Source organism: Botryllus schlosseri, chromosome 6 (genome assembly GCF_051294905.1).
Source record: "Botryllus schlosseri isolate E-star chromosome 6, Bs_hap1, whole genome shotgun sequence".
Lineage (NCBI taxonomy): Eukaryota > Metazoa > Chordata > Ascidiacea > Stolidobranchia > Styelidae > Botryllus > Botryllus schlosseri.
The window spans coordinates 9958410-9965760 of NC_137241.1; the positions used below are offsets into that span (position 1 = coordinate 9958410).

General features: G+C 42.4%; 1 pseudogene; it reads right to left on the minus strand.

Annotated features, from left to right (window-relative positions):
* Positions 1 to 132: 132 nt before the first annotated feature.
* Positions 133 to 3347, minus strand: LOC145440898 (long-chain-fatty-acid--CoA ligase 1 pseudogene; annotated as a pseudogene).
* Positions 3348 to 7351: the final 4004 nt, after the last annotated feature.

Here is a 7351-nt window from a genome sequence, read left to right on the forward strand (position 1 = left end):
ACGTCATGTCACGTCAAATGTTCACGTTCGCGTTCACACAAACCAGAAACTTTCAGAGGTTCGCACCTTTCCCGACTATACCTGATATAACCTGATATAATCTATAGTTTAGATAGGTTCCGTAATGCATAATTCATTAGAAAAATAGGTTATAACGACATCAGAAAAATACAATTCTCTTCCTGAAATAGGCAATCACTCGTTAGCTTATAGAAATTGCAGTTCGTGACAGTACAAAGAGCTACACCCATGCCTTATTGAACAAGTTTTTGTCTCGCATCCGTGTGAAGGTAATTGAATATTGATGTTTAATTCTGTCCCTGTCCAAATCCCTGGCCCACTTTGATTTCATTATCGATCTTCGTCAATGTAACAACCTGTTTTAGTAAGGACCAGTAACTTTATTCAAGCCCGGAACACATCTCGTTAATTTTTGCTTCGTATTGTTTCTCAATTCGATTTCTGCGGGATTTCAATGTCGGCGTCAGCAGTTCATTTTCAATAGTGAACGGCTCACATGACACGTAGATCTTCTTCGCCAATTCGAACGACTTCAAACCGTGATGCTTTCCGTTTGCATTCATGTCCTTCAAGATATTCGTCGAGACATCTTCCAGATCGCAAATCTCAGAAAACGTTTTTCCGTCGACGTTGATGCCTTTATCTTTACACCACTCGGCAATCGCTTCCTCCTCAGGTACAACGATAGCAATAAGGCTTGATTTTAAACTGTTACCGTGGATATAAACTTGTCCTACGATCGCACACAACTGGTATATCTGTTCTATTTTTTCAGGAGCAATGTATTCACCGTGAGATAATTTGAAAATGTTCTTGCGCCTGTCAATAATCTTCAGCGATCCGTTGGGAAGCCATTCTCCAATGTCGCCGGTGTGAAGCCAGCCGTCTTCGTCAATGGCCTCCTTGGTCTTCTCTTCATCTTTATAGTATCCCTGAAAGATAGAGAGACCTTTGCAGCAGATTTCGCCCTCATTGTCCTTGGCATAGTACTCTTTCTCTGGAACATCGACAAGTTTTATTATCATGTTCGGGAGAATAGTCCCTACATTACCGCCGGTAAAATCGCCATGCAACGTAGCGGTCAGCGCCGCCGTGCTTTCCGTTTGCCCGTAAGCTTCCAGCATAGGAAAACCCAACACACAACGTATAACATTTAAGACCTCCGGTGTTATTGGAGCTGCACCGGAGAGACCAAACTTCACACGACCGCCAACGGCGGCTCGGAATTTGTGGAATAGTATCTTATCCCAAATCGAGTCGTTTTCCACAATGCCTTGCTTCAACCTCGCCATCTTTCTAGATAAGCAGAAATCAAAGAACATTCTTTTCAAACCCGACTGGCCCACCAAGGAATAGATTTTGGAGTGAATGCGGTTCAAAACTCTCGGCACCATCGGGAAAACCGTCGGTTTAAGAGCTGCAGCGTCGTCCAGTAGTTTCTTCGGGTCTCCCGAAAAGAAACCTATTTTACCACCGTGCATGATCAAGCCACATTGAAAGTACCGTTCCAGTACGTGAGCCTGTGGTAGGTACGAAAAATAGACGTCGTCGGGCGTAAACTCGCACTGATAGTCTGCTGCATTGACAAGATAAGCAGATATTCCTGCCACACCATTTTTGTGAGAGTGCATCGCCCCTTTAGGCTGTCCCGTGGTACCGCTAGTGTAGCAAATGGTATACAGATCGTTCGGCTTCGGCGGAACAAACTCGCATAAGCATTTCGTTCCGATGTCCTGTAATTGTTCGAAGGACACCACGGCGACGGATACTTCCTTTGCAAGTTCTCTGACTTCATCGCTTTCGTCATCCACCAACACAATTAATTTTAGCGTGTCTGTTTTGCCTTGTTTCGCGTCCTTTAACAGCTTCATTGCGTTGTCGCTAGTGTCGACCATGATAATACCTAACTCACACTGTTTGACGATATGCGTTAACGCTTCCGGTCCAAGAGAATCGTAAAGTGGAACGGACACCATGGAATACGCCGAACACGCTCTGTCAAACACAAACCACGGTAGGCCATTCCGAGAGTAGATTCCTATCAGTTGCTCTTGATTTGCTTTAGCTCCCTTTTCAATGAGACCCGAGCCAACCTTGCAGACCATCTCGTAGATTTCCTGGTACGTCACCCACTTGTACGGTTCCGTGATGCTAGATCTACAACCGATACAGTTCGCGTTTTGACTCGCGTGGTAGCCGCACATGAAGACCTCGTGCAATGTGTAAACCCCTTCTTTCATAGTGCCGAATAAATGATTCTCGTCTTTCACGCGGGGACTGCGTCGCACGGACGGATCGTTCTCGAGTGGAATCGATTGCATTTTGATCAATTCTTTGCAGATTGGCTTGGAAAGAATGCTTCGATCCCACAGCGGAGGTGAGACTTTTGCAGGGTCTTGTTCATTGTTCTGTTGCTGTACTTCCGAGTCCGCATTCGCTCTTTGCTCAGTGCTGGCAGACTGCTCGGAATTATTCATGATATAAATTTGATGACTAGGCTATCGTAAGAAGATAACCGTAATCCGAAATAAAATGTATATCTCTGCGTATGAAATGCATAATTTGTATATATATTATATATATATTAATATCAGGCTACGACCCAGAGTTGTAACCAAGTCACACGGCTCCGCGTCACAAGTCAACCTCACTTTCATAGTTTAACTCGAGTGAAGTCAAGTCATGGCATTATGACTCAGGTCCGAGTCCACATCATTGTGTTGACTGCGCAGTTTCCAGTAAACGTCTTGTTAAACCCACTATTTGAAACTGTATTTGGTGATATCGACTCGAGTCGAGTCGAGTCATTTCCGTAATTTGAGAAAATGGCTCGAGTCAAGTCGAGTCATCAGAAAATCATGAATCGAGTCGGACCTGAGTCGAGTCATGACTCGTGTCATTACAACCCTACTACGAGCATTGGCGTAGCCAGTGTTATAAGCAGAGTTTCTCCGGTTCCTGATATTTTCTTCTCAGAACTCCGAATCATATACCAATACAAATACCTATACAAATATACTTAGAAAATTATACATCCATTAGATTTTAGTAAATATTATCACTAAGTGAATCTATTTATTTTTCTTATTGTGAAGAAATTCTGCTCGTGTGGCAACATTTTTGTGCAAATTCGTTAATAACTTGATAACTTCTGTAATTGCAGCAAACGTATATTAAAATTTGAGAACAATAGGTTAGATTGTAAAGTAGTCGGAGTCTATTTTTCGAAATGTGCTTTCCGGTGCAATCCATCTACATTACAGTTTGTTGCATAGGGATGTTTTGCATTGGCAGTAACAGCTTATAATAACAGCCTACAATTTACAAGTGCAGCTGAAAAAACGTCCGGTAGTAGCGTGTGTGATTGGGATTCCCATATTGGCATAACCAGTGATGGGATCAAGTCACTACCTTCGAGTCACGAGTCATTTCGAGTCATTGCAAATTTTGACTCGAGTCAAGTCAAGTCAATCGATTTTCAAAGGTGACTCGAGTCAAGTCAAGTCACTCGATTTTTGAAGGTGACCCGAGTCAAGTCGAGTCAAGTCAAGTCAAGTCACGAGTCTAGTCGCAATTCAAGTCAAGTTGCCTTTTCGAAGTATGAGGTATGATTAGGCCTACGTCATTGTATTTTGCTAGCTGTCTGAAATACAGATTGAGTGGTCATTAATTCTGAACCGATGAACGGATGTAGCGTTAACGATACACGAAAGAATGCGCTGTATCTCTCACATATACGTAAAAGGTTAACTACGGAGCAATTACGTAGCCTCAGTTTACAGTTACCAGCCAAAATAGAAAAACGAATTAATAACATGCAATACATTACCCATTTACATATTGATATGATAGAAGTCGAGCCTGCGCCAATGGTCGAGGAGTATATAAACTATATTCGAATTCAATTTCAATAAAACAAGAGGTTTGGCTAAGCCAAGGTATGAGCGGAGAACAGAAATGAAATTATTGCCAATAATATACCTTACTACTAGTTCACGACAACGTCAGCTGTAAGCTTCGATCACTTCGTTTGTTGTCAATTTATTTGTGGGAGAGCAATGAAGGCTCAGTAAAACACTCGATCATTGAATGATTGGTCGCTCTCACGGGTTACATCAGCGTTTCGGAACAATCCGAACATATGCAAGATACAGTGATATTTATCGACACCGATTACTTGATGACTTGAAATTGAATCGTGAGTTTTTCTCCGACTCACGAGTCAATCCACATTTCTGATACGCCGAGTCAAGTCAAGTCAAGTCATTTTAGCAAAGTGACTCGAGTCAAGTCAAGTCATACGAAAAAGGTGACTCGAGTCTGACTCGAGTCAAGTCATGACGCGAGTCATCCCAACACTGGGCATAACACCCTGTAGTGAAATAACTATTTTAGGAATTTATTTCAAGAGATGGCAATGTTGCATGTGCCTCATTTGCTGAGGCCAATCAATCCATATAGTGTAGCGTGGAGATGCATATCTCTCGAGTAAATAGCAATTCAAACTTCGCAGCAATCACCTTCTGTAAAGTATTTATTATCCACCTAGTATAAATGAAAAGCTGTGATCGACTGGCTCACTATATTAAAGCAATGCAATGTAAATATGCAGCGCTATAATGTATATACTGGAATTCCAACCTAACATGGGCGTCAATTTAGCGTTATGGGTACCTGTACTGAATGATCACTTTATAACAATTATCTCAACTTAATTGAATGCTAGAAGAAAAGATAACTTTGTCATTTTTAGAAGCCAAAGAGGGTAGCTATGAAATGGCGCGGTATTGTTACTGGTGAAGTGGTAAATCGCAGACTCGCGCCGGTTCTACCAGTACATGGACGAGGACTCAAGATATATTAAAATTCTAGGTTTACTATAAACTATCTACAAAATCTGATGCCTCGAACTTGCATATCAGGTATTTGGAAGCGGATAAATATTTTCTGAAATATGATTACGCCATACCAGTTGCTTTACGGAGTAGTGCGGATCATGGACCGGAGCCGGACTGGATATCCGGCCGGATTTTTACAATTTTGACCGGACCGGAACGGAGCCGGATCAGTACTTTTTCTGTTACGGCCGGAGCCGGATCGGAGCCGGATCATTACTTTTTTGATCCGGTCAGAATCTTTATGGATAAGCATAACTTTTATAACTATATAACTTATAACTACCAACCAACCACACGTAAATAACCACCAAGCCAGTGTGAACATAAACGAGGCATAATTATCAATTCACGGAACCTCCGTACCGAGTAAGGCCGGATTTCTGGCCGGACTTTTTCATTTTTGGCCGGAGCCGGATTGGAGCCGGATCAGTTTCCTTTCCTGATGCGGCCGGAGCCGGATCGGAGCCGGACCAGAGAATTTGTCGATCCGCTCCGCACTATTACGGACGTATGTCTTTACGGCGCCAAAATCAGCGATTGCAGCAGCCATTATAGCGACTACTGATTTAGTACATATTTTCGAATTTACAGCCTGGTTATCAAGCTCACATTCGGCAGACAATAACAAATACGTCGCCCAGAAAACGGCACCGTATGGTCTCCCAAAAGTCCACTATTTCAGCGGCTTCTACTGATAAACTTGCTAGTTGCCCGATTAGGCCATCGGAAAACTGCTGCGAATTTCATTTGCGCTGACGTGACTTAGAATGCAACGGATTCTTTGCAACGCCCTGTTAGATTCAGCGGAGAGCCCGGGGCGATTATCTCGCAGTGATATTTGTTATGTTTCAATCATGCACTGCTTGAGCAGGCGGAACGGAGTGTGGTTACTGATCGAACATCTCTGTTGACATACTTACGATTTGAACACCCGATAATCGTTTAGCTTGTGCATCCGATACCTATGGTGCTACGATCGTCATTTGTGATTTTTACTTGATATAAACCACCGACGGGATAGCTTCCAGTATTCGCAAACACCCCTAAGAAATTGTTGCACCTGGGTCGGAATTTTGAGACATTTTATAGATGAGAGAGAGAACATTCAATTAAAACCCCCGTTGTACGTGACTTGACTTCCGCGATCACATAGTGACTAATCTAAACTTCAACATCATTTTCCGTGAGCGGTAGACTTATTGCGTTTACTAATTTACAATATTCTCCGAGCGGTTTATGTGACAACTATACTGACATCAAACCAGCGACCTTCGGTGTTGCCTTTTCGAACTCAAAACCGTAGACACATATCTTCATTCAAACTGTTACTTTACTCCATATCTCAACTAGGGTAAGGGCGTAAAATGGTCTGAAAGCACAATTACGAAATATTCAATGAAGCGGAATGTGGTTTCGCTCAGTGAACCGACAAATCTACCATGTTTCGCCGCATCGCCCATCGAAAACCAAGTCACCATCGTCAGCTATAGTTATCTTTAGGAATGCATTTACCGCACTCTGCTCACCAGGGATGTATCTGAGTTCCTATCCACGTTTCAGTGACGGTACCACTACATTTATTTCAGTTAGATACGCGACAATGCCGCGTGATATCCAAAAGATCGACGAAAATGTGTGTTGCTTATATGATTAGTATATTCATATTGAAATAAACCCGATTATTTTCGGCTGACCCCCATCAGTATTATTCGTCAGCAATTAGTATAGAATTGGAAAGAACATTATATATCAACAATACATATTGATATACAATGTTCATTCCAATTTCCTGCCATAGTTGATGACGATTACAACCAACCAAGCTGAAAATATCCGGGTTTATTTCAATATAAATATACTAATCAATTGTATATTGAAGTTCTGTCCCCTCCAAGAAGCTCTTCAGTGACCTCTCTGCGCCATATTCCATAATAACCATTCAGTGCTCTTCAACATTCTTTGCGACCAGCCCTGATCTCCACTGTTCAGTGTTCACGTTCTTACGCCGCATATGCAAATTATCTTCGCCTTCTACGCGATATTTGCTCGAAAACAATCCGCCGGAGCGCACGCGATAGGTCGATTGAAGATGCTGCACTCAACGTATAAATTCGATATGGAGAGTCTCAGGTTTGTCAGAATTTCGTGGAAGCACTGAATCGCATTTCACAATCGCATCACATATTGATGAAGTGTGGCGAGATAGCGTAGTGGTATAATCCACTGCTGCAACACCAATGGGTTGCGGGTTTGAGTCGGACCATTGGCCACTCCATAATTTGTACTTAAGTGTTGGAGGTTTATCTAGGCTCCTCCTCACCATCTCATCCGTGTAAAAACGGTGCCTTATAAAAAGCCTAGAAATGAGCCGTGCTACAAGTACGGGCTACGGAATAAAAAATGAAGAAAATTGGCCTAGTGTAAATGGCTAT